Raw genomic sequence first — 27,609 nt, 5'->3', positions numbered from 1 at the left:
TAGCTCAAATGAATCTGAAAAAAAAACATTATAAACCCCGCAATTTATGCTTATAATGAGTAGGTTTGTCCAGCTCCAACTATAAATTATTCTAATATTATCCTTCCATCTAAAGAATCTGTTCTTCAAAACCTTTATTGACTAACGAAAAATATTTGTTTTATGTTTATCTATACGATCTATATTTCAAGATTATCTCATCCATTTATAAAACCCACGCAACGTTGAAATTCACGGGCACAGACAACGCAACCACGGCTTACCGTAGACCAACAACGGAAACCTCAACTCAGGCCAGTGGACATAAGCTAAGTAACTCAATTTAGATAATACACCAACGTCCAGTGTGGTATTGCATGAAATATGGTTTTATAAAGTGCGACCTTTATGATTTATAACAAACCATCGTCTTATAAATTGCATGATTTAATAGACAGACTAATGAATTAATGTTTTTGCCAATGACGGTGACCTCTTGAGATCGAAACGCTTTTGGCACCAAGTGTTTTTTCAAGGTGTAAACAATTTTGTTTGTATTTTATATATTTTAGATAAATATCCGCATTGGCCGCGCGGTCTGAGGCGCGGGCCTTGTTCCGCTTGGTCGCTGGGACCGTGGGTTCGAATCCCGCTCAAGCCATGGATGTTTGTGCTGTCCTGTGTAGAGGTAGAGGCCTTGCGACGGGCCGATCCCTCGTCCAAGGAGTCCTACCAAAATGTCTATAGATCAAGCCAACGAAAAGTTTGGACCCGCAGTGCTCAGGCACTTGAAGAACGGGTCGTTCCCAGTATCCCAGATAAATATTCAACACTGCACGGTATGCAAAGTTTTAATTTCATACATTTAAACTTATCACCGTGACAACGTTGGTTGAAAAGCAAACATTCTCTAAATAATTAGATGGACATCAAATTGAAACATGTTAGATTCGAGGTTTTCACGGCAGTGAACTTGTTCATGTTGGTCTTTTGGGTTCTAACGTCGTGTGGACTTGCAAGCAGATACCACTGTTTCTTCAGTTTACCATCGACAACCCTGAAGATGGAGATAGTATGTTTCTCCGAAATTTTTAAATCTAACTGCATATCCGAGCAGTGTTTGAACCCAGAAGGCCAACATGGAAAGAAATGAAGACTGGCATCGCACAAATCTAAAAGTGATCAAAGTTATCTGAGACTCTAATTTCAAATGAATAACCTGAATCTTAAAATAACATCTGAAAGTAATTTAAAAACGGATGGATCTAGCATTTAGTAGAACGAAAAAAGACACGTGGCCGAGAATAGCGTGAATTTATACAAATAGGAGCGGACAACAAAAAGAAAGCTAGGGAGGTGTTGCCCAGATATGCAGAGGCAGAATGTCTGGGTCCATTGCTAATCATGCAGCTAAAATTTCAGAACACCCATAACACAGAATATTTAAAACAAAATTTTTACAAATAATCACGTGTCCAAGAGTGCAATATTGGTCTAGGGACCACAGAGTTTATTTGGCCTATGACATATTTTAAAAATTTCAATTTTTTCCCCTTTACTGTACATTTAGCAATAACAGTGAGAAGAATATTAACGTTAAATATAAACACGCTTGCAGTAAATATTCTGAAGCAACAAATTCAATGATCGTTTCCAATATTAAGTCACTATTCGGCCGACAGAGGAGCTCAATTAATATCACATACTGTGTGCTGGTTTCATTGGAATTAATGCACTTTACGTATTTTGGATCTGATGGTGTGTTCCATATAGTAAACCCAATAGCACATACCAGCCATTCAAAAAGCAGATAACACGAAGATACGGTATAACCAATGTCAATACATACATCCAATGTTAGAACTGCGTCTATCATCAAGAATACTTCTTAATACCATATTTACTCCGTATTAAAACAACGTATTCGATGTATCGATGGTAATAATGTGTGGACACAAAGTTTAAATAAAAAACAAAACAAATGCGTTTCTGTTACTTAAATATATGTTATATATGTTTCGTATGTCCTGCATTTTCTGAAATAAATATAATCTGTAATGTCCAGCGGAATGATGATTGTAAACCATGAATTATGAAAACGTTAAAGGAAGCGATCTTGGCTTATTTTGAAGTAATGTAAGAGAATTGTATCGCAGATATTTATGAAATCTTTGTAGAAACTTAGTTAAGACACCCAATATCATTACTCGGTTCGAACCTAAGACTTCACTTCAAAAAAACTTGAAAACTGACGATTGTAGTCACTGGATGTTAAGCTGCTTACAAACATAAATGCCTGAAACGGTTTCCTGAGTACATAAGAGATCAAATATTTCTCAATCGTACACGGCGGTTGAATGGTTAGCATTTCAGAAGTTCCTTGCTTCGAATTTTAGATCTGAGGTCGGCTATTTTGACTGACGTGGTTTTCTTCAATTCTTTCGAGTGAATGATTCAATAGCGCTTTGAATCAGGAAATAACAGCGGATTGTTCTTAATTAACCATTATTTCCGATCTAACTTGACACTGTATAACATCAAGAATTGGATAAACGTAATTAAACATTCTCGTGACCTAATTTTGTACACAAAACATGTGTATCGTAGAATACAATGAACAAATTTTTTGGTGTTCAGTTCAAACAAATTCTTAAATATTCCAGCAGTTAGAAGGTGTCGATCATATTTTATAACCAAACCAAATAAAGAAAAATATCATTACTAGATGTGAACCCTAATAAAAATAGATTTCTCATTAACAAAGACAATGAAATGACTCATTAGTAATGGGAAACTTAAAGTTTTCCTAAGGATTCTGTTTGTTGGAAGAAAATTAACCTCATTTGCACTGTACTCACTCAACGGCTTACAAGAAGATCAGCAGTTTCGTTGGAGCTACGAACCGCAGACATGTCCCGCGAAGACTGGCTTCTGATCACGTGGTCCCTGTAGTCACGTGGAAAAGGCGACTCAGAGGAAGGACGTCGCGGCGCCGAGATCTGGCGTCTACTGAAGGCGTCGTCGTCCAGATGCAGCGCAGACACGACGCGGGAGGAGGGGCCTGGCCGCGCCGGTCCGACACCAGGGGGCGTGGACATCCGAGGAGGAGGTCCTGAAGTCGAATCCTGCAAAGGCATGCGTGTTCCTTTAATTCTGACCGGGAATAGAATACAGGTGTGCCCATGAATAGAACCTCGTAACAGGTGTTATTCTTGCAAGAGGTCCTGATATGGGGTTCTTTTATTGTAAGCTTCATCGTTGGTAACTCTGAGACGAGATAAAACGTGGTACAGTTTTTTTATGTCGGTCGTCCAAAACACGAAATTCCAAAGGAGAGATGCTGAGACAGAAACTTGAAACATCCTAGAATATTCTGGCAAGCAAAATATATTTTATCTATGAGGCAATACTTGGCAGATTTCTTTGATGCAGTGTAAACTTAGAAACACATTAAATGAAGCAATTACATTTTGCAGTCACATTAGATTTGAATTTGTTTATCTGACGTTGAATATGAATGATTGCAGTTCAATTCAAATCAAAATTTTTAAGCTACAATGTATAAATTAAACCGTCCTTGCTTAATTTGAGAATGTAAATTGGTATGTTACTGTCGTTCTGAAATAGTTGAGGTTCTCCACATTTTCGGAGCACTGGTTATGTAGGGTCTACGAATCTGCAGGGAATATTATTATTTTTACATTCTAGAGACGGGTCATAATCTTCATACAGCGCCTCCAACTTCCGACCCGCGGGCCACATTCAGCATGAGACCACTGGTAACTAGACCCGCTAAATTATATATTGATTTGTCAGTAAGTATTGTTAACTGATTTACTTTCTTTACTTAGTAGGGTTTAAAAAAACGTGATTCTATTATCGTCTGCTGCTTCACGAACAGGTGGCACACATGCTGTTTGCCTTAAAACCCTACAGCAAGACGTAAGATTTCCACGTAAAAGTATGTCAGATACAAATTATTGCAGGTTAAAATTTAAAATAATATATAACTCTATAGTAATTTGTGAACATTTTAATATAATGTACACAGGTTGATTCAAAATATTAGGGCCAAACTGAAGGAGCGTATAGAGGGACTCAGAGAGGACAAATTTCGAATAGGTATCCAAGTCCTCCGAAGTTTTCCTGAGTCAGTCGAGGCCATTGAGGATAGGAAAGTCAGATAACATACCGCTGAGATAATCGTACTTTGCTATTCTCCTACTAGCTTAATTTTGTTTTTTATTAATGTACAAGGATTACATTAGCAATCTTACAAACCAGGAGCTTCTGCGCTCACAAATAATCAACACGAGACTACAAAAACAGCAATAAACCAGTCACTATCAACTCACAAACACAATGTAAACAGCCCAGGGGCCTCTGTAGAATCTGACGGGATACGTGTGATTCAAAATTAAGCTAGTAGGAGGATAGCAAAGTACGATTATCTCAGCGGTATGTTATCTGACTTCCCTGCCTTCAATAGCCTCGACTGACTCAGGATAACTTCGGAGGACATGAATTCCTATTCGAAAGTTGTTCTCTCTGAGTCCCTCCTTCAGTTTGGCCCTAACCTTTTGAATCAAACTGTATTTGAGCTCGTACTACAGTCATTTGTCATTTCTGAATAAAAATTGTTAAAGACAAGGAAAGTTGACAATTAGATTAAAAAATAGTACCAGGAAGTTTTTCTGAGATCTTGGGTCCAATAGGAAAACAGTTCTTGGGCTAAGGGGGGGAAAATGCTGGACCATCCTGATGTGATACATTTCTCCATAGATCCTCTATAAACACTTGTAGACATAGTAATAAGTCGAAACAGATAGAACTATTCCAAATAACAAACCAAATATTATAATCCGAGACAAAAATGGAACTTGACTATTAATTGATATAGCAATACGAAGAAGGAAGCGGAGAAGATCTTGAAATACAGCAAATGTGGAAAGTAAAAGCAAAATTAATCGCAATAAACATGGGAGCAACTGGAACTGTTTCCAAGTCACTCAAAATATATTTGGCCAACAGCCCGATCGAACACTATACCAGGAAACTTCAGAAAACTACCATTTTAGGATCTTCGTACATCATTCGAAAGACGCTGTCGTAAAATATATAGTTAGCCCTCACAATTAAACTATATAATACATGTAACACGTATTAAAAAACAAAATGTATTTCGGAAATACCTGCTGCAGTATGTACCTCAGAGGCAAGGTTTTCCTTAGGTACATAGAAGTAAAATGGTGAATAGATGGAATAATATCAATAAATATTTGGCCAACATCCTGGGAGAACACGACATGAGGGAACTTCAGTAAAACCGCCATTCTAGGAACATCACACATCATTCGAAAGACGCCCATGTAAAATATAGCCTCATGCAAAATCTGTTTAATGCATGTAACACGTATGAACAAACAAAATGTATTTCAGAAATAGCTGTTGCATTATGTACCTCAGGGCAAAGGTTTGCCTTACGTACATAGAAGTAGCCTGTAAAATGGCGAACAGATTTAATAATAATAATAACAACAAAGGAACTATAACCATATTAGTATTAGTTACTTTAGTTGTAAGATTTGTACACCGAAAGCGATAAATTCAGACGTGGTCCGTGATCTCTTAATTCAGGGACGGGCAGGTTCCACAGCCATTTCGGAAGTCTTGGAGCCGGATCTTCGAGGAATCGAAGCAGTGACACCTGTCAGTCGGAGCAGACCTCAAGACGAAGACGCGTGACCGAGTCCCGACAATATTTGGATAAGCAAATGAGTTTGCCCTGCTAATTGCTACTCCTATTTTATATCGCACAGATGGCGCGATGAACGTGCGAGCAGAAAGGGACTTAAGGACTTCGTCACTGACAAAGATCGCTTGTTTAGGCATCACGTGGCGAACGAATAAATGAATTGGCTAGGGACTGGAAGGCTGTGGTTCGGTTATGACCAGATGCGGGCAGGAATTCTTCTACCACTGCATCTACTCTGGCTCTGGAGCCTCCCCCCCCCCCTTTTCCTACCTAATGGGAACCAGGGGACAAAGCAGCCAGTGCACGGATCTGACCTTGAGTTACATTTATGTCGTGGCTGGACTTCTGGGATGTAACGCCTTGTGGACTTGTAGGTAGATAGAGACAGTATGTTCCTCCTGAACATCTACCCACAAGTTTACATGGCCTTTCAACACAAAATCTTTACCATCGTCAATATTTAAAATTCACCTTTATTGAATACAGGTATTAAGCGTGTGCAAATCCACACGGAACACGCGGAGTGCAGGGAACAGATTTGTTTGTCTGCGAATTGCAATAGCAGCAGCAAATAAGAACATCCCGGCAAGGAAGGGAAAGCAAACAAAAAAGGAATGAGACAGAAATTCACGAACTAACAACGACAATAACAATAATAACATAAAAGTAAAACTGGTTTATTTATATGAAGACAAATGCTGGAAGTGTTGGCGTTCGTCTGCAAGGACCCCAACGCAACCTGTGACACTGTCGCACTGCCGTGTCCTGATTGACGCAGTCTGCAACAAATATTTGTCTCACGCCCTCAGGCGATAAAATAATAACCAAGATGTGATGTGATGACGTCATCACTTCTCCAGCAAGCCGGTAAAATCGCTTCCTGCAAGTGATGGCATTGCTTTGGGAATACATACAAGAATGTGACAATTATTGTGCACTCATGCAAATAGTTTCCTTGTCACCAACAAAGACATCAGATTTAATATTCTCCCCACAGTTATATTTAAATTCCTATTTCCTTCCTCTATAATAAAATGTAACAGACAAAGCTGGAAATATAATTTTCTTTCCAATGCACTTGTTCTTAAAAAACGCTGTTTATAATTTTGTTTACCTCACTGCTAATTACATTAATTTATCACGAACATAAATCTGTTGTACCACAGGTAATCAAACAAAACAGTAAAATACAATTTGTTATATCAAATTAAACATTCATCAAACAAATAATATCTGCAGACAAACGTTATAAATCATATATATAAAATCATCATTTTTTGTGGCATGTAAACATAGTTACATAGTTAAGACAAGATATATCTCTCAAAAAAATTACAGATGATTTCTTGATGCGTGAAAAGTAATTAAATAGACTGTGCACTTTTAGTGTAAACCAGAAATTACAAATTTATAAAAATTCGTAAATTACTGCTGATGGTGGGACACGAAAACTAACATGATCTCACAGTCCTGTATTCAGTTCATTCTGTATCTACAAACATAAAATACGTCACTCTGACGGATAAAAGATAAATGTCTTCTCTAACAAGAAATAGATCATATATGATTTTAATTACGTTAAAATTGCATTCGTGAACACAATAATACATTACAAGATAGGTAAATTATCCCAGCGTTGATACAAATGCATTGTATTCAGTCAGTACCAGGTTCGAATCTTGTTTACTGCACGTGACTTGAGGGCCAATTTATGGAGTAAATTAAGGGCGAATTCTACTACACATAATGACAAATACGGAATAAAATAATGTGTCTGAGGAAATACCTGGTTAGTTCATTGAAACGACCATCTTTTCTTCCTGTGTCCGTTCCTGTTCACCTTACGTAGTAAACATTTCGCCATTTCATTTGGATTTACATTATCGCTGCGGTGTTACTTATTAGTAAATAAAGTATTTCGAAATATTCTTAAGAATTACAGAACAGTCAAACGTGCTCATTTTGCTGTCTTCAGGATATTTTCAGAGAGCATGAAAATATATTGGGGCAGAGAGACTGTTGGGAGTTGCAACGACTTCAGTGATAAGTTGCGGAACGCAGCTGCCACCTCCCGGCAAGAGCTACAAGATTTTTCCAACACGAGTCAAGAAACTCTTCATAAAACAATAAAATTAACTTTCCCATATTATAAGAGGCGATACGATTTAAGTAGTTTGAAATTTACAGCTTTGTCGTTTTAACTGCTGATGATTTCGGGATGACAGTCTCTTGAATAAGGCGTCTCAGTGATTTTTGTGGTAACCTAGCCCCTATTTCGTCTATTGAATTCAGTGAAAACGTGGTGTATTTTAGCAGCGTATTCTTGTCCAGAAGTAACCCAATAGACGCGAATTTCTTAATATTTTAAGGATGCCAATTGTGCTTGAAACTTTGATCCCGGAAAATTTACGACGAAATTTTATCTGACACTCCGGAAGAGGTACAATTCACGATTCATAAAAAAAACACGTTATTCTACAATATATAGAAATATATCAACACACACACACACAACATTAATCAGTGCTAACATACACTAGACACAGCTGCATTATTGTGTGAATAATTATAGTGACAGTTGTTATTAGCGCTTGGTGATGAGTAATGCAGTTGTTGCTAGAAGTCTGGATGTGATAGTTGCGTTCCAATTTATTAGTAAAAGCGCTGTACAAAAAAGTGTTGCTGAAGAGACGTAAATAAATATACAGAGAACATTATTTTAAACACCTGAAGGGAAGTTAAATTTAACTGGAAGAATGAAATAAACACTCAGCCATTAATATTATCCGCCAAATATTATTACCGCAAAAAAAGAATGCGATGTGAAATGGGGGTGCAGCACGCATGGGGTATAAGAAACACACGAAGTATCTTTGTTTGAAAATTCACGGAGTTAAGACGTCATGAACAGCTGAAAATGGATGACCTTCCTACTTGGGGGTTGGACGATACTGACCTCATCATAAAAAGTTATGTTTTATGGAATATGGGACTCGAACATGGACCTGCTGTTTGAAGTGTCGTAAACAACGGAAAGTATAAATGAGATCTGGAAATGTTAGAAGTCTCTTTAAATCACGTTCTTTGAAAACAAGAGCTTGTGGGTTGTACCGCCATGTAGCCTGGTAGAAATTTACCGACGTTTCAGATGTCCATGTTGTTTCCATCATCAGGACGATAATGATAAAGATGTAGAGTGGTAGACTTTGTCACATTAAAATGTATTTTACAGTAATTCCAGCATTATAAATTCATTTGGAGTTCTTGAGGGGACATCACAAAATCGGATTCATCGGCTTTTAGTAGATAAAACGCAGGAATTAAATTGATATACGGTCTTTTGGAGGCGCTGGCAGCAATCATGACCTCTATCTGGTAGTAACAGAAGTCGGGAGAAACTGTCGGTAAGTGAGCCATCAGCGTAAAGTTTGATCAACGAGTACACCAAGAAGCTAAGCGACGCAAAAGTTAACGAACTATATTGGAAAGAACATCAAATCTTCATCCAGAGTCTAGGACATTAAGAGTTACAGCAGCATAAACCATGGTTAGATGAGTAAGAAATTGTCTGCAATGATTTCAGAATCCGAAACGAATGCAGATAATATGAATCGACATGTAAGACTTTATGTCTTACATGTCGATTCATATAAAAACAATAAAAGGATGGTATTTCAAACACGAAAGAACACGATGTTAACAAAAATATTAGGAAATAAAATATTAAATACTTTTATAGAATCACATATACATTTCAGAAGGACTATAAACCTACTTAAACTTACACAAACACGTAAAAGGCAAACCACTTACAGATTACCGAAGTATATTATGTCGAGACATCACTTCAGTGAACTGTGAGCATAAATGGCACGTTCTTCGTTGAATCACACACACAAAAAGGAGCTGTTAGGTTATGTATTCACTGTAGACTTTTTTGAATTGGTGTTGCCGTAGGTAGAATAATTATTAAATCTCTCAGAATGAATTAAATAACACTACATGAGAGTTCTCTACCAAGATATAATCTAAATGGGGCTGTTCTGCTCTACACTAGCTGGCAGTGTGAACAACACGCAGAGTACTCTAGTGGCTGTCACTAGTTTTGCTCGATGGTATACGTACTATGCAAGTTCAGCTTTCTCTTTATGTTTCATCTAAATGGTGATTGTTATTTATGTTTTATTTGTAACAGAAATTTAAATCCTACAATACGAACATAAACAACATCCACTTTCTAACCCACACTTTTTATTTCTTTAAAAACTTTTCCCTTTTTGTGATTGTATAACAACAGTAGCAGCAGCTAACTGGAACGTGACACGCAACAGGATCTACTATTAAGTAATTGACCTTCTACTCGGCGATGAATCATGCAGGTTTACACAGATGCATGTTAAAATAATCTATCATAAACCTAAACAGATCAACATTAAGTGAAAGGTAACATAAATCTTGATCTCACTTCAATAGACGACTCTCCAAACCAAAGTTACCAGAGCCATTTGATAAAGTATGACGGACATCATTAATTACGCTAATTTACTCAGTACTAACACACACAAAGACCGCTTTATTTATATATTTATTAATGTATTTGCTTGCCACCAACAGAGAGAAGCTATCCGATTAGAGGAGACTTCGAAATGTAATACAGAACATGTATGTTATACGAAAAATAAATAAAAACAAAATAATTATATATTTTTTTAATAAAATGTGAAAAATATTCAATTATCCGACACTTACGCAAGCTTTATGACGTACAATAGAGTTCAATGATAGACTGAAATAAAATTTAGGTTATTTCTCTGCAGCGATATTCTATGCATTACATATTCTAATCAATGTGAAGTCATTCGCCATTACAGTTTCTAAGTTACTTTTCTCAGTATGATTGCAACATAAGAGCAAAACACAAACGACTTAAAACGACAGGAAAGTTGACGTAAAAATGATTAAAAATATTTTGATTGTTTGTTGAAAGAAACAAGTCGAAAATATCCTACAATATATGTCCTGAGACGCTTGGTTTTCGAAATACACGTCACCGTCAAATGGGGTAATACATAAAACGCATTATCGACCTTCTACTGCTCCACAGGAATACGAGCCACAATATCCTAGTCGACGTCATCCAGACGCTAATGTGTATCGGCGAGTGGAGAAGCGTATCAGTGAGAAAGAACTTTGTAACACCCACGGCACATGTGCTTGCTGGTCGCCCGCGGACCCACGGACGCCAATGAAGACGGAACCATGGAGAAGCTCACGTGATATCACACGAGAACTGAGACTGTCCCAACCGATGGTGCTCGACGTAGTTCATGACGAACAATTGCATCAAAACCATTACTTACGGAGTGCACATCTGTTTCAACACGATCGCCCTCTTCAGATGCAATTTTTCGAATGGCTGCGCGTTGCGGATAAGCTCATTTTACGCAAAACTGTGTGGACAGATGAAGCGTTTTTTTTTTAAGAGTCAGAGTGTGTACAGCGTCTACCACAGTCACCTCTGGGCATGTGATAATCCTCGTGAATGACTGTTCAGCGACATCGTGAATTTCTGGAAAATTCTACCAGGGCCGTGAGGCAGAGGTTGTGATTTCAGCACGACGAAGCTCCAGGGCATTATGAGGAAGATGATCGGCAATGATTTAACGCAACATATCCAGGAAGGTGGATCGGACTTGAAGGACCGATTGCATGACGTACTCGGTCGCTGACTGATTTTTTTTTTTTCCTGTTATTACGATTGAAAGGGTACGTTTACGCGGTCCGTCCCGGGACTATTGAAGATCTCAGAACCGCTGTGTCAACGGTAATGCCATCATGACAAGGAGTGCTCATGATTACGCCTGTAACTACGAAGCGCCGATCGTTTATAATTTTATAGCTTGCGCCATTTGACTGTGTCGCATATAATATTATTAAATGTACACATTTCGAAATCTTGTTTAATTCATAAGTTTATACACTGCTTGACATAACAATCAAACTAAGTTTCAGTCTACCGGCGACAGTTCACAGTCGCTGTGCTAGATTCTTTATCCTGTCACAGCAGATTGCATAAATGCCTGGAAAAGATTACGTTAGTAATAAAATTACATTCTTCTAATAAAAAAGCATTGGGTATATATATATATATATATATTATATATTATATATTCCAAAATTATTTAACAACTCTCTTTGAATTACTGAGGTTAAAACTTTGTGAAATAAAAAATTGGGACGTGATCACGAATGATGCTAACACAAGGATCTAGAAGGAGATGTTCGTAGACTATCTGAAGGAACCATGTCTATATTCGTGTGTAAACACTGAGTAAAATCATGAGAAATTGTGTCGAAAGTCGAAGGTACTATGCAAACACTTGTCTAAAGCATTACCGCTACACTAACCTTTTAAATTACTTTCTGCTGTTGTTTAGACGGAACAGCTGTAAATGTCAAGTTTGAATTAAATACAATTTTGAGAAATAATTTAATGCCGTCGCAATATTTTCATGTCACCGTTACACTATTTTGGAATCACACAGCGTAAAGACATGAATTTTCTGCTGCTGAGGAACATTTATATAAATATAGTTATATTATGTAACCTTAAGAGCAAACAATCGCTAAAAATGTTTCAATTAAACAAAAATAAATATGTAGATTGAGATCTATAAGGTTAAATTGCGTTATTGCGCAAAAGACTTAAAGGTAGTGAATAGTAGCTGTTTATATACTTAAAGTTAAATGTAGTTTTGTTTACTGTCCAGTATATTATCAATTTTTTTCCGGCCGTCGACCATTATATTAAATCCAACGCGGCCCACGTTAATGAAAAGGTTGCGACCCCTGGTACAATTTATGTGATTGTATTAAAAGTTTGTATTGAAACGCATGTTTTGATGTTACTTAATTATGCAATTTATATACACGTAGGTGTAACTCAAAATAACTGCATATTTAGTAAGGATACACGTGAGATTCGGCCTTCAATAACAGTAATGTGAGGAATCTCAGCGTATGTTCGAAGAACCTCAGCATGTCTAGACATTTTTCCAATCGTGATTAAGAATACAAAAATTATACTCACGTCATTTCTGCGTTCTTTATTCAATAGATGGACGGACATACGGATGGTAAAACCGGCTGACATTCTTATGTCTTTATGAAGGAACGCGGTAAAGCTAAGGATTTATTCAGAACACATAAATGGATAACTGTCCTGGTAGAAGGATTGATACAATGGATGAATGGACGGACGGATGGACGAACTGTAACAATTTTAAAACGTCATAACACTCCCAATTAATTCATCGGTACAACGATGCACGGGGAATCTTGGCTATTGTCGTGCCATCTGGTGCCAGACGACCGTCCTAACTGCCGCGGCTCGCGTCTCTGCTGTCATGTGTCGCTAAATATTCCCCGCTTAGCACTGTAAATTTACTGACGTTTCAGGGGATCTAGATAAAACCTTTTTCGAGATCGAAGTAACTGGAGAAACGAACACAGACCAATGAAAATACATCACCAAATTTAACTTTTAAATACGCAGGCTACTACTATGAATTTCATAAGTGTTTCAATTGTTACTACGAAATATGCATAGACTTCTTTCTGTAATTAAACTAATGCACAATTTTCGATTAAGAAGTGTAAATGTAAAGGACCCAAATTCCGTAAGGGCGGCAATACATTTTGAATTTAATTTTTGTTTTAAAAACACCCGAAAAAAAAACTAATTTACGAAGGAATATTGTTTTTATCTTCTTGAGTTTTCAATATTATGGGCCGGGAATTCACTGCTTATAGGAAGAAATTGAAAACGAAATTATTATCTGGACAGAATGAGTGAAGGAAGAATATAACAGAACAAAGAATAAGTTGATAACCTGAGAGACGCTAAAGGGAGAAAAAAGTGAAGCTTCTCAGCTCGGGCTCATATAATATCTGGGAGCACTTTTGTATTTATAAATACGAGTACTCACTTACTCAATGATAACTTTTAAAGGTTATGTAAGTTAGGGAAAATTCTTAATAATTGGAGCACACAAAAACATAGCTGCACTTAACCAAGTCAAAATTTGTAATTTACAAAACTTCGAGGTTAATCGGCTGGTACTACCGGTTCCGGGCTCGATTCCGGTCTGAATGTCCGCAGTCATACTTCAGAGATTCCGACTAGTTTGTGCCGACAAATACTGAGTTCGTAACTTAAAATTCTTTACCCACCCTTCCCAATTCACTGTCGGTAATAATCCTACCATTCTGATACACGAAACAGCTAGATGACAAATATTTTTATTTATTTAACGACGTTCTTCAGTAGCTCAGTCTACATAACGTCGATAGTAGAAATAGTTTATAAATGTTTCAATACGTTTTACGTTTTCTACTTATCATTACGATGAAGCATTTGAACTGTTGTGCTAAATAAATTGGCACAAAATTTAAAGGCCCACAGGTCACGCTTAAAATAAATTATTCTGGAAATAGAAAATTTGCTGGAAACGTCTCTTTTTATGTGCTGGGGCCTATCAAAAGACCTTTGTCGTCGGAACTGTAAATTAACTGTGATCAATATCGGTACAGAATTAAGAATAAATCAGCGACAGCGTAAATTTTATCTTCACCTATTGATAACACTGACGGGTTGTTACAATTTGGGCCGATTTATTGGACATATTTTTACGAAATTTCGTCTATATCATTCCAATCAGATATTTTTTGCTAACTCAGAAGCTGAGAGGTGGTTGTCCAACTACTGAGCTAGTTTTTAGCTCGTAAAGTAACCGGAGTGAATTATTTCCTACTGACAAGCCTTCAAGTAAACGTTACGAACCAGAGGCCTGAACGGGAGATTCACCTAACCCATGACAGGAAGATGATGATAACAATGATAATGATAATTCCAATCAGAAATTGTTTAGTAAAGACAAATAGATTTACCAGACTCAACAACTGGCATGAAGGATGGAAACATTATGGTCGTTTTAATATTCAGCATAAGAGCAAACTCACTAGCCTGGGTTTCAGTAATTTGTAGTGAACGTTACAAATGAATTTCAGGCTTCACACGGATTAGGCAGGCGGACAGACTGATACCGGACACTGGGCACTGATACACCCCTTGGGGGCGGGGTGTCTTGTACCAGCGACTAACATATTAATTTTCAAACTAATTGAATTTTGTGGCGGGCTGAAAATCAGTCACACAGCTGACGCTTGGTGCACCGCTGCCCTGCAAGCAATAAGGGCATAAGTGTCGCCGATGGCGAGAAGGGTGGTGTCTCTTTCAAGACACGTTTTGTAAGGACATAACCCTAACCAAACGACGGAGGAAATAGGAAACACGAAGGAAGTTAAAACATCAGAATGCCAAACGTTTATAACAAATGAGAAAACATATTTAAGGGTATTAATATTTATTCGCAGTGAAAAGCGAACGACATGCGAACAGAATTAAAAGATAAACGATGAAACAAAGAAATAAAGAAAGGCTGGAAAGAAAGAACGAAATAAATAAACCAGTAGCAAATAGAAAAATGCAGGATGAAAGATGCGATATACTATTAATAATTCAATACATTGCGCACTTTTGTTTAGTACGCGTCGTCACCATATTTTCGCGGCAGGTGGGATTTTGATGCAGATGGCTCTCGTAACTTGGCAGTAGTGTCGCTCTCTATTGTGCATCTCCGTAAACTGAGTGACACACATAAACCGCTCCGTAACTTCCGAGTAATGAAGAAAGGCAACCTGAATCTAGTCGTTCTTTGTTTATAAATGGAAACCACTTACACATAACGCTCTGCACTGTGTGTAGCTTCTCCCCAATGTAAACTGATACAGCTTCCAACGATATTGACGTAATCGAGATACAAAATGGTTGCGAAGTACTTGAAGACTGTCTCGTTCGTTGTCGTGACAAAATACAGGCCTATTCACTTAACGTTTACTAAAGAATGGAGGGTATTTAGATGGACAAGTAGGTCATTTAGGAAGTGTATGAATTGTGGGGAGTGCAAACCACAAAATATTCTATTGCTAAGATAATCAGACGTAGGAAGTAAGAATGAGCTATCCATAAAGATCAGATAGATGAGATGTGGAGCGCATACATAAATTTGGTGAGAAAGTCGACTGAAAAGCAACCATTTCTTCTGCACTGTTTTGATAAGTGGTCGAGATAATCGAATGGCAATAAAAACATTTCACTGCAATTATTCTTTCAGTAATTACATTAACTGAATCTGTGACTTCAGTTTTAATTTTAAAATATTTTCAAACAGTATTCTACAGCCCATACAGCATAAATGATGAAACACAGTATATAAGGGACAAGTCTACTTTACAACACCAACAACAAATAACAAAAGAACATCAGATAATTACCGCAACTTTCACCTGAAACACATAAAGAAATAAATCGACTGTTTAACATACGTGATCAACCTTTAAGGAGATCACAAGATTCTTGCTAAATATGGAATAAAGACGACATACCGGCTGGTCAGTAAAAATATCAACATTTTGAGACACTGTGGTGTCCTACGTGTTGGTTAGACGGAATGAATATACAAGAACACATTCCTCCTCACACACGCCTGTCAACCGGTCCGCGGATATTCCAGTGAAACAACTGTAATACTAATAACACATCGGCGCTAAATTGCTCTAATATCCTGATTAAAAAAATGTTCCAGTAAGCAGTATGACGCTCAAGGTAAAACCGAATTGAATGGTCGGTAAAAGTGATGTTTTGGACGTCTATATTTCAATAAAATTATGACTTTTCGGAAACTGGATCTTCTTACCTCTTCAGGTAAAAATTGGATGGACAGAAAACTTAGATGTTGGGCCCCCTGGTTGATCCAGCCTCAGACGTATAAATATGGACGATGAACAAAGCTCAGAACACAACTTTTACAGATAATAACGCATTATCGTCAAAAAACTTCCAGACTTCACAACTTGATGGTTTTGCCCGCTAAGTTGGAACTGACACCGCCGTCACTAACCTTCCTTCAAAACGTTATATCACGCTCACACTAAACGTTAATTAACAATCAGACAGGACAAGGTTTGATTGGGTTCCCTTCTAAGCCCGACATCACATAGACGCCAACATGTATTATAAAGACCGAATTTGATTGGTCTACACTACTGTGATTTCGGCGATGAGAGGTAAAAAAGCCACTGTCAATATCCGTACCAAAGCATTCATAACACGTCGTATCAGTGTGCAAAGAACGAACAAATATCCCGACATAGAATACCGTTTTAACAAATAGCTATGTTGTGTGACGTCGAACGGTAGAATTATGATCTGGGAAGAATTACAAAAAAAAAAAAAAAAAAAAAAATTGATATTTTACACTTTAAAATACTATCGAAATTTTCGAGGATACCACAAAAATCCTTCAGTAAGAATATCTATGTTAAAGCGAAGGTAGAACCCGGCACTGGACAACGCAGAGAGTATGACCTCGCTTTTGAACTCTTCAGTCTATGGGGTGGAGTGATGCAGGTTTTAACGCAAGGCTTACGGGGCAGATCTAAATTTAAAAACACGATAAATGAACATCAAGTGAGGCAAAAACATTAACTAATATTAAAAGGTTATTGTTTATAGAAGGCGGGGGGATCTTGATTGGCTTCTTGTTTACAATTTATATTGCTAATTGGCAGTCCGACCTTCAGGAGATATTACACTGAAAATCAACTTCAGTCTCAAATATGCAATATTTGTATTTAATTTACAAATATAACCCGCGGGTCAGATTGTATGAAAATCGCTGGAAGCGAGGGGATGACCCAGGTTACTGGTAGTCAAACTTTTTGTGTCACTGAACTTTATTTTTGAAATCATTTATACTGACTTTCCACATTAAGCGGAGGCATAAACTTAGCATGTTTTTAAACTACTTCCGCCCTACTTCTTTCTAAGAACAAGCTACTAAGGGCATCCGTCCTTAACCAAATCTTTTCTTGAAATAAACAGTGCTGACATACACAGATGTCTTTTTTATTACGTCACACATCCCTCACAAACACTTAATTAAGACTTTTAAGAAGTGCTTGGACTATTTTCGTACTTAAGAGACACTCTAAAGAATAACCGAGTACTTTAATTTCTAAACCAGTATGTACTTGGTATTAAAATTAAGCTTTAAAAAAACACAACGATGTGATATCAAACACAGTCTATTGTTTACTGCCGTGGCACCCTATAAATTATAAAATAAAAGTAAAGCCGTCCCGCTACACGCCATGTAGGTCGTTTGGGGGGAGAGGCGGTATAGCTCCTACTCATTCTTGACTTCGGCACTAGATGGGGTGAGTGGTCAGCATCACGCCCCGGCCGGCTTTACCCCCGGGAAAGCACCCCGGTACCCATTGTAGAGGAGACTGGGTGGGCCCCAGAGCCGGTCTGGACGCAGAGGCTAGAGGAAAAATCCTCTGCCCCCGTCGGGGATCGAACCCCAGTCGTCCAGCCCGTAGCCAGTCACTATACTGCCTAGCGACGATTAAGCAATAGACGGAGATCGCTTCATGCATTATGGATCCATACTGTCTCCTACTGGACATGAACTAGACAATTTCTTATACTGTCCTAATACTGTTATGGTGATTAAATAAAGTAGGATGGCATGAACGGTGTACGTAACACATGTAGGGGAAATGAGAAATGAGTACAAAATTTTGGCAGGAAATAATTACGTGGAAAGTCTAAGTATAGCTATGATATGGATTACAAAGAAATACAGAGTGTGAACTAGGTTCAATAGGCTTATGATAGGATTCAATGCCTAAATTCAGAGAAAACTTGGGGTTCAATAAAAGAAGAAGATAATGTACCAATAAGTTATTCAGGTAGAGAGATGGCTACATTTTCTACATTGAGTACATAAGATAAAAGAGACATATTTTGCAACTGTTATCTTACGATAAAACCTCAGTAAAAGACAATAACCCATCTAGTATCAATCCAGTGACCTACATGTATTGATCACGTAGAGTGGCGTTACAAAGTTGGTCAAACTGAATCCCTTCAGTAGACTGACATTATCTCCACCATAACCTCAATGTTGTCTCCGGACTGTTACTACATTAATGTGAAGGAAGATAAGGAGACGCAGCGCCCCTGCAGGCGTCTTGCGACAATAATACCCTTTTTACCAAGAAACTTTGATGCAAACGATCAACAAGGACGGGAAATCTGTCCTCGTGCTTTGAATTACTGCCTTGTGCAGAGAGACATTTAACACAAACGGTATAGAAATTAATGGACAGACACACACGCCTGCACTACTTGTAAAGACGAACTTCATATCGTGTAGAATTTACTTTCCAAATGAGAAGAACAATAATTTGTATGGCTGCAGTGTTATTTTTACGATTCAAACAGATCTACGCAAATATAACGCGTAGCATAGATGGTTGTTCGTAAATAACAAATCGTAAACGATGAATAGCAAAGGATAGGAATGGAAGCGGTTTGGACTTCTCCATTAACCTCACTATTTACGAGATGATAATGTTGCGTCATATTGTGATGATTATAATTGTTTAATTTTAACCGTCTAATCACAATAAAATATTTTATTAAATATTAAAATATTATTATTACAATTAACATTTAATATTTAAAATATTTAATATATTTTAATATATTTTAAATATTTTAAATATTAAATGTTAATTGTAATAATATTTTAATATTTAATAAAATATTTTATTGTGATTAGACGGTTAAAACTCACTATTTACATAAAAGGACTTGAAAGTACCGCAGACTTCCTCAACAAGATGGTCGGTATCCTAGACGGAATTCGAACCTGGGACCTCCGGATACGAAGGGCCTAGGTGTGAGGGTTAAGATTAACGGAATGAATTCTCTGACGTCTCTCTCACCACATGTGTCTCGCTCGATTGATTCTTGCTTGTACAACTATTATGATTCAACTATGCATATGACCTTGTAGAGTCAAAATCTGCTTCATTGCTTCAAATTTCAACGTGGAACACAACGCAAAGAATACATTTCAAAGCAATAAATTGATTTGTATCAGGGAGTCACCAGTTCTCATAATCTCAGCTATATCACGTAATATTAAAACTCAAGTTTATCTTTAATTTCCTCAGTCTTTAAATGTAAAATCCGGGAAGTGTTTTATAACAGGTCAAATTCGCATTCATTATCCTTGTTTTAAATTCACAGTACATAACCATTCTATCGTCACATTTAACGTTAAATAAACTACAGACGATACAGTATCGTAAGATACTATGCCAACTACGTGGAATAAATTTCAGTATTACAGACTGAAATAAGGTATCCGTGTGATTAACGTTTTTCAAGTTATGATCGAGATATATCGATTTCAAACAGGCCCTTCTTTCTTCCTTAATTTGTATGCCATTATCAGTTGTCTTCCCATCTTGGTTCTTTAAGTTAACCATCTGTAGCTTCCTTCAAACCTTAGTTATTACTTGCCGTGAACATAAGATAAAAGAATGCACTCCTTTCCCTACTGAAACTCTCAGAGAAATTCCAATTCCTGGCGCGCTGCCGCCATATGTAATGGCAGACATCAATATCTGCTACTTGAAAAATGAGCATCATCCCTCGAAATTACGATCAATTTTGAAAGCGAGTCCATAATTGACTGAGGATAAGTGACTGTCGTCACCAAGAAAGCAATGCCACATTACTCAGAAACACTAACGTCGATTCAACGATGCAGTGGCGGCTTTTGAAACAATAAATATATACTTTTTTTACACTTTTAATTTGCACTGTTTGCCATTTCTTACTTAGAATTGCAAGAATCTGTTGTTTAAATAGTTCTCGTTTTAGGTCTACTGTACTAGTCTACGTATCGACGGATCGACACTATTCTGCTGAACGCGTAATAGGAAATAGGCTTAAATGTAACATGTAATGCGACTAAGTAAATATTCGTCTATTGGCCAAACAAAACAATTTGAACTCGAGGCGTCTGTTTTGTTCCGATTCGAAATTAAAATTTATGAAAATTTTAGCAGTTTTTCAATGAGGAATGGCCAATCGCAAGGTCTCTTCCTGAGCAACGGAACACGACACAGAGAACAGCGTATATTCAAGCCCTGAACTAGATTCAAACCCGTGCTTTCAGTATTTTGCGCGGGCACTATGATCGGTACAAAATTAATGTACTTATATACTTTATAAATTAATTTAAAAATTTGTGCTCCAAATGTCGCTAAACAAAACGAATACTAGATCTACATATGACCTTTTTACGATTAACATTTTAAAAATTGAGACTTCCCACGTGACGAACGGTGTTGTTTACACGGTGTATGGGATCAAAATTTAAAATTCATATTCATATTTAATTTTGCCGTAATAATAAAACTGTACACGAAAACATTACGTGATATAATGCACAGAACATAGAAAGAACTTTGCTGAGGTTTCAAAGCAATGAAGATAAAATCATACAAATTTAATCAAGTCAGAACTCATACATATTACTTTCATGTTGAACCTGCTTCTGTACTATGTTCAGTAGTTTTAAGTTTGTATAAATGAATGCTCAGGGCTCGTTCAAATATATTCATACGACCGAATTCCACTCGACTTATAAACTCTTTATTATTGCTGGAAGTTATATTAGTCAATGTCTGCGTGAAAATTCAGTTTCAAATCTCTATCCGAATACTGCAACTTAGCTTATGATAAGAAGTAATTAGAAATATTTTCACATTCAAGCAATAATATGAGCGAAATTATTAACTGCTTCGTAAACAAAACATCCCATCTTCTGCAGAAATTCTCAAATCGCTCATTTCGACAAATTGATTCAAGTCATAAAACCACCTTACAATGTATTTTCCATGGATCAGGCACTTTATGTATGTTCAAGTCATAGACACACTTTCCTTCGTTTACCCCTTAATACTCGTACTTTGACTGAATCCCGCAGAAATAATCCTAGCAGTGTTAAAACAGTAAGAATCACAAACAAACGACACATAACATAATATGAGAACATTTCTGTAAAGATATTTTTTTTCAAAAATGAATATAAACCTACCTCGTCGTATTTGTGAATCCTGAAAAGCGAAAATTTTGTATACCTAAGAATTACATAATTTATGATAATTATCTGATTGAGAAAATGGCTCTAGTGACGCGTTCAGTTGAGCATAAAAAGACGCTACTGATGAAAATTCTGACATCGAATATTTGTAATTGTGAAACTTCAGCCTGACATCGCAGCACAAATTATGACACCATGAACCACACATTAACATCTCTGAGGCGATATACATAGCATGAAAATATATTTCTTTATTAGCCGTCACCAAATTACATTCTTGAAGACCACGGAATGACTTCACTCTTAAACGTGAGGCTCTAAGTCTTCAGCAGAGCGTTGCCAACTTCGCTACACTGCGAGTTCTGGGCCTTACTCACTCGCCAGGTCTCTGCTGTTCGTGTTTCAGCGTAGCGCCATTTTTCTGTGACCTTGAAGCATGCAGTTTGTGACGATTACTATAGAATCTTCAACTTTCTTTCTACCTTCCCTTGTATGTGACGTCACCCACCGACACAGCTAGATTTAAGGCCATGTACACAATGCCCTGGCAGTTGCAAAATGCTTCCTGTTCAGCGATCCTGCCGGAACTTCGTGGGTCTTCGTAATAATATCGACTTCCACGTTGGGAGCTCAGAGAAAAGATGTGGTTTTCTTAGCACTGACTGTTTTTATCTGAGAATGTTCGAATGGTTAGTTGCTGAGCTTAGCACAGGACCGTCATGTGGTCATCGTGTTTTGCAGTGATGCCAACCTCGTTTGGATGACAGGTAGTTTGTAATTTACAGCGGGCGCCCCACGACTCTAAAAAATAATTATATAACGATTATGTTCCCGTATATGATGTACAAACTTGCTAAGCTGGAAATATCGCGAGACTGTGACAAATAATCGGACAATTAGAAATTTAAAACTATTTGCGAGTATTTTAAACTTCTCGCGGGCACCCACAAACCTTTCCCTGGGCAGGCGAGGTGCCTGCTGGAATACGGTTGGCGGTCCTGGCAGTGCAACTTCTCAAATGATAGGCGTAAATTCTTTTATTGTTTTGATGCACTATGTGAGTGTTAAGATGTACTCCGTGGTCAGATCTCAGAGCACCCAGTACTCTTTCACCATTGCTATCTAAACAAGACTGGAAAAACTGCAGTCCATATAGGAGTACACTGGGTTTCTACATGCACTCCTTTCACCTTGGTGATCTGAACGTTTCTCGTTCTACCGAATAGCTTAAATAAATATCACAGATCTTAAAAATTCGATTTTTGGCACTAATTATTCTTTTTCTTATCATAAACTGGTTGTTGAGATGATACCATTGTTTCAAAAACAGGATCTTGACATTAAATATAAATATATATATATTTCTATTGTGGTCAGTTTTCGAAATGCCAAAACAATCCTAAGCGGGTTTCGAGCCCCGAAAGACTCTTCCTAGTTTCAAGTAATAAGCATACCAAGTTTGGTGCAAATCAATATACCCGTTCTCGATCACACACACATAATTTCATATATAAGGTCAGAAACTCTTAAATAGGTCAATATCCGAAGGGCACAATATACCTTCAGTTTGCTAATGACCCTCTAATTTTAAGTAAAGTATACACAAAACAAAACACTCTAATAATCTAAGTAGACACCCGCTTTTCATTTCAAACTTGGCAAACTTCATGTTGTTAAAGCAATATTCCGACATGAACAGCGAAAAACTTGTTCTGGAAGCAGATTATCATACGATCGACGCCAGGTGAAATCAGAATATTTGTTTCTTGCAATTTTAAATGTTACAAATTATTATTATCCCATCTATTCACCACTTTATGGGGTATGTACTTCCATGTACCCGAGACAGACCTTGTCCCTAAGGTACATAGGGCAGCAGCCATTTCCGGGATGCATATTGTTTTTAGCAAGTGACACATGTATTATATAATTTTATTTTATGAAAGCGTCTTTCGAATGATATTTGAAGTTCCCAAAATGGCGGTCTTCTGAAGTTCCCTGATGTCGTGTTCGCCCGGAAAGTTGGCCAAATATTTCCTGAGTGACCTGGAGACAGTTCCTGTCGCTCCTATAACTATTGGGATTACTTTTGATTGAACCTTCCACATTCTCTGTATTTCTATGAGAAGGTCCTTCTATTTTAAGATCTTCTCTGCTTCCTTCTTAATAATAATAATTTATTATTATTTAGTGTTCTGTCTGACGCAGGTCCATATGAACAGGATCCTTCCATCCTTTTCTCGGACTGGGACCTGTTCATATACGTTCTTGGCAGATGATCCAGAAGTGGTTTGCCATTGCCTTCTTCTGTGTGTGAATGGAGTAATTGTTGGGATGCCACGGAGGAAAACTCCGTGTTGCCTAGACCACGGCCTTGCCCAACACAAATAATTATTACTTATTATTGTTTGCCTTAGTATTGTAAGATTTGTATTGTTGTTAGTGCTTGGCTGTTATTGGCCTATTCGACTGTTGTCAAGCACTTTAATAAATGAATTTGAATTGAATTGAATCATCACCAAGAATTTAATTGAAGTATTTATAATATTCACCTGACAGGGATAAAAGAACACGAGGCTAAAAAGGATGAACAATGAAGAGATTCATATTTCGTACTTTTCCCTGGAGACTGTGCTGATCAAATCACGGAGAATGTGATCGGCGGGGCATGTAGCAAGCATGGGATAGAAGAGAAGTGCGTACGAAAGAAGAGAGCACTTTGAAGACCTAGGCGATAATGGAACTTTAGGAAATAATGGCGGAGGATATGATCTGGATTAATCTGGCTCAGAATAAAGCTTGGATACTGAGAGGGAATTCAGATTGGCGGTTGCGTTATTCGACATTTTTACAGGTCACAGAAACCACAAAAGTGAGAATACTTACGGATGTTATATGTGGAATAACGACGTCTAGTCCGTATGGATGCACATATCTTCGTAAGTCACTATGGCACTTCACAGTTTTTCAATATCACAGCGTTGTATATTCAGGAGTATCCACACTTTTACACAAAACATAACACTAATTTCCAGGCATTAAAATATACAGACAAATATTTGTCCATTGGACGAGATCCTCAAACAGTGTTAACTATTTGATCTTTGTAATGTTAAAATGTTGTGTTTTCTTTTACGTACGGACTGTTCTCAAATATTATTTAGGAGAGCTCGGCTACTCAACGTTTCATCCCACCTTTCAAATACCTTACATTTACTAAAACAAACCTACCTCTAGAAGAAATACGAGCGGACCATCAAAGCCTCAAATCAAAATATATGTCCCCCTCTCCACTAAGACATTAGTGTCTATCGCTACTCCCTCCAATTTCTCTTCTATCTCTTACAAAGTTGTCCTACTGTCACTGAAGTAGACCTAGTTCTAAGCTACAACGTGGGATTGTGTTCCCGAATAGATTAAACTTCAGTTTTAATACATCCGTGACCTTCACACTGTAAAGTAAATACCCAAAACCACACAAGCAGAATAAACACACGTAATCCTCTTCACTAAACACCGAAACATTTGCGGAACTGCCTGCCAGTGTGGCCAAATATTACAAAAGTAATTTCATGTCTAAGATCGTAACTATCGATACGACTAGCAGAGCCATCTGATGATGATTTTTCTAAATGCGTTCTGCATTTATTTATCGTATTGGAAAATGAAATAAATGGACATTGATATCGATAAAAGAAACAAGTAACGTCTAAGTCCTTTCAAAGACAACAAAAATATATTTCGTAGGCTCCATTACATGAAATCTGATGACCCAAATTTTGAACTAATAGTGGCCGTGTGCAAAGAACGATACACTCTGTTCAAGACACTAGGTTTTAGCAAGACAAACATAATATTGTTATGTGAGATCTGCCATCATAAATTTATATTCCTACAGCCAGCTGGAACTTATTCTTCCGAGAGATCATTGAACTGACCGCAGACTTCACAGAATATTACGTGCCCTGCGTAAGAAAGTTATTTATTATTTTTAATTTCAAGTTATTATTCTAATGGGACATACATCATAAGCTTTTACCTGCTGTAGAAACCGTCACCAAATTGAAAGCTTCAACGCCACGGAAGGACTCTCTCCCCCCCCCCCTTTCCACGCGGCTACAAACTACCGTTGGAGTGTTCCTAGCCCTTCTACGCTGCTATAGGTCTTCCAGAGTGAAGCTTGTGACTATAGCCTTGCAATATTTGCTAAACGCGTGAGGTGTTCGTTTGTCAGAAGCAAAATTATCCATTCTGTTGAATAACACAAAATCAAGCTTCAAGAAAGCACCGTTAAACACCAACACCTGTTAACTCTTCTTTTGATAGCACAGTACTGCACTCAAAATCACGACGTACACAAGCCATGCAACTGATGTAGTGGCTGTTCCGTCTACCGTACACTATCCCGCTGATTATTAAATAAAAGTACATTTTATTGGATGAAATTTAAACATTTAAATAAACTCTAAACACTTGAAATGTACTACGAATTGATTAAAGTACATTATTACGAAATACAGTCGTACTGCAACTCTCGGATTTGTAAATGTAAACATATCCGTAGAGGGTGAGAGCAATGGAAGTAAAAGCTTTGAAGAACCCGTGCGCTTCGCTCTTATATCTGGATTGTTCATTGTTCTGAGCTGTTTTCACACGCTTGGACACCGTCGCATCGATGTATGATTTTGCTGTGACCTTGGATGATGCAGATTGGTTATAGTTGATAATTTAATGAAAGCGATGCAGCTCGTTCTGTCTCATATAGTGATTGAGTTAACAACATGCAGGTGTTTGAACATATGGACGGGTTCCTCCATGCAGCATAAACAAATGATTTCTTTGGTAGGAGAGCTTTAATGTTTAACATCTCTACCACTAAACTTCACCTTTGCATCAAATCCATAGCCAGTACACACAAATTATGAATATAATTAACAAGACTCGTATTTTTGTACACTGAGCATTATACAAACGGTTAATGTTGTTCCTTTTAAATTATGAATTTTTGGTGTGTTCATGCCTTAGCGTAAGTGAAGAACATTACACGAGCCCACATGTCTGCCAATTATAATACACTAAAATGTGTTTATTTTCTTATTAACCTCGGTTTTGCAGGGTTAAATCAGCTCCTGTCCGCTGGAGAAAGTGGTCAATCGATACCTATCGATACAAAACTTACGATACATAAAAAACTATGTTTTGTTATCGAGGCTTCACATCTCGTAATATTTATCCTGTACGACATCAAGACGAAATGATTTTTTCTTTCAAATATGTGAGACAGAGCCTAGCAGAGAAAATCCAAATTAACGACAGTTTATCCTCTAAGTATATTCACCAACTTAATTAACAATCTGTTACTCTGAATTCTGCTTATAGGGGTACGTATAATTTCCAGAGTAAACAGTGATTAATTGTTTGCATAAACAACATTAACAAATTTATCTTCGTAATGGAGAAATGTTGTGTTTTCTTTCCAGTAGGAAATTATCTCCAAATAGGCAATTATTTAAATAAGCTTCGACTTCAAAGGATTAATATAAAACATAAACAATTAATCGTTTAACGTTCAAAATCGAGCATTGAATCTTGTTTGGAAAATCACGACTCATTTGACATTTTGGCCAACTTATGTCTCCTTTGCAGATAATGCAGCGGACAGTGTAGCAAGTAATGAAACCATCTTCGGAAACAAAAATAGTACAAAAACCCAGCCAGTCACTTGGTATAATCTGAATGTTCAGATTTACAAAACTTTGTTATGAGGTATAAAACCTTTCTTGC

At 37.3% G+C, this 27,609-nt stretch overlaps 1 protein-coding gene across 2 annotated transcripts in view; it reads right to left on the bottom strand.

The window, feature by feature from the left end:
• The window catches only part of LOC110831755 (LIM domain only protein 3), a 233,735-nt gene that overhangs the window by 146,710 nt on the left and 59,416 nt on the right, over window positions 1-27,609 (bottom strand). The window contains exons 1-3 of one of the 2 annotated variants that reach the window (XM_022068106.2): window positions 25,865-26,148; window positions 24,712-25,020; window positions 2,838-3,104 (exon numbers count right to left, since the gene is read on the bottom strand). The gene's annotated coding sequence lies outside the window, so the exon portion shown is untranslated. Of the gene's footprint in view, window positions 1-2,837; window positions 3,105-24,711; window positions 25,021-25,864; window positions 26,149-27,609 lie in introns of those variants that run through there. The other variant, XM_022068108.2, reaches the window with a different exon arrangement.

Source organism: Zootermopsis nevadensis, unplaced genomic scaffold (assembly GCF_977971745.1).
Source record: "Zootermopsis nevadensis isolate Lab colony 2312 unplaced genomic scaffold, Znev_1.0 Znev_ptg000028l, whole genome shotgun sequence".
Lineage (NCBI taxonomy): Eukaryota > Metazoa > Arthropoda > Insecta > Blattodea > Termopsidae > Zootermopsis > Zootermopsis nevadensis.
The sequence above is the reverse complement of the archived record's forward strand: the minus strand, read 5'-3'. Positions and strand labels throughout refer to the sequence as shown.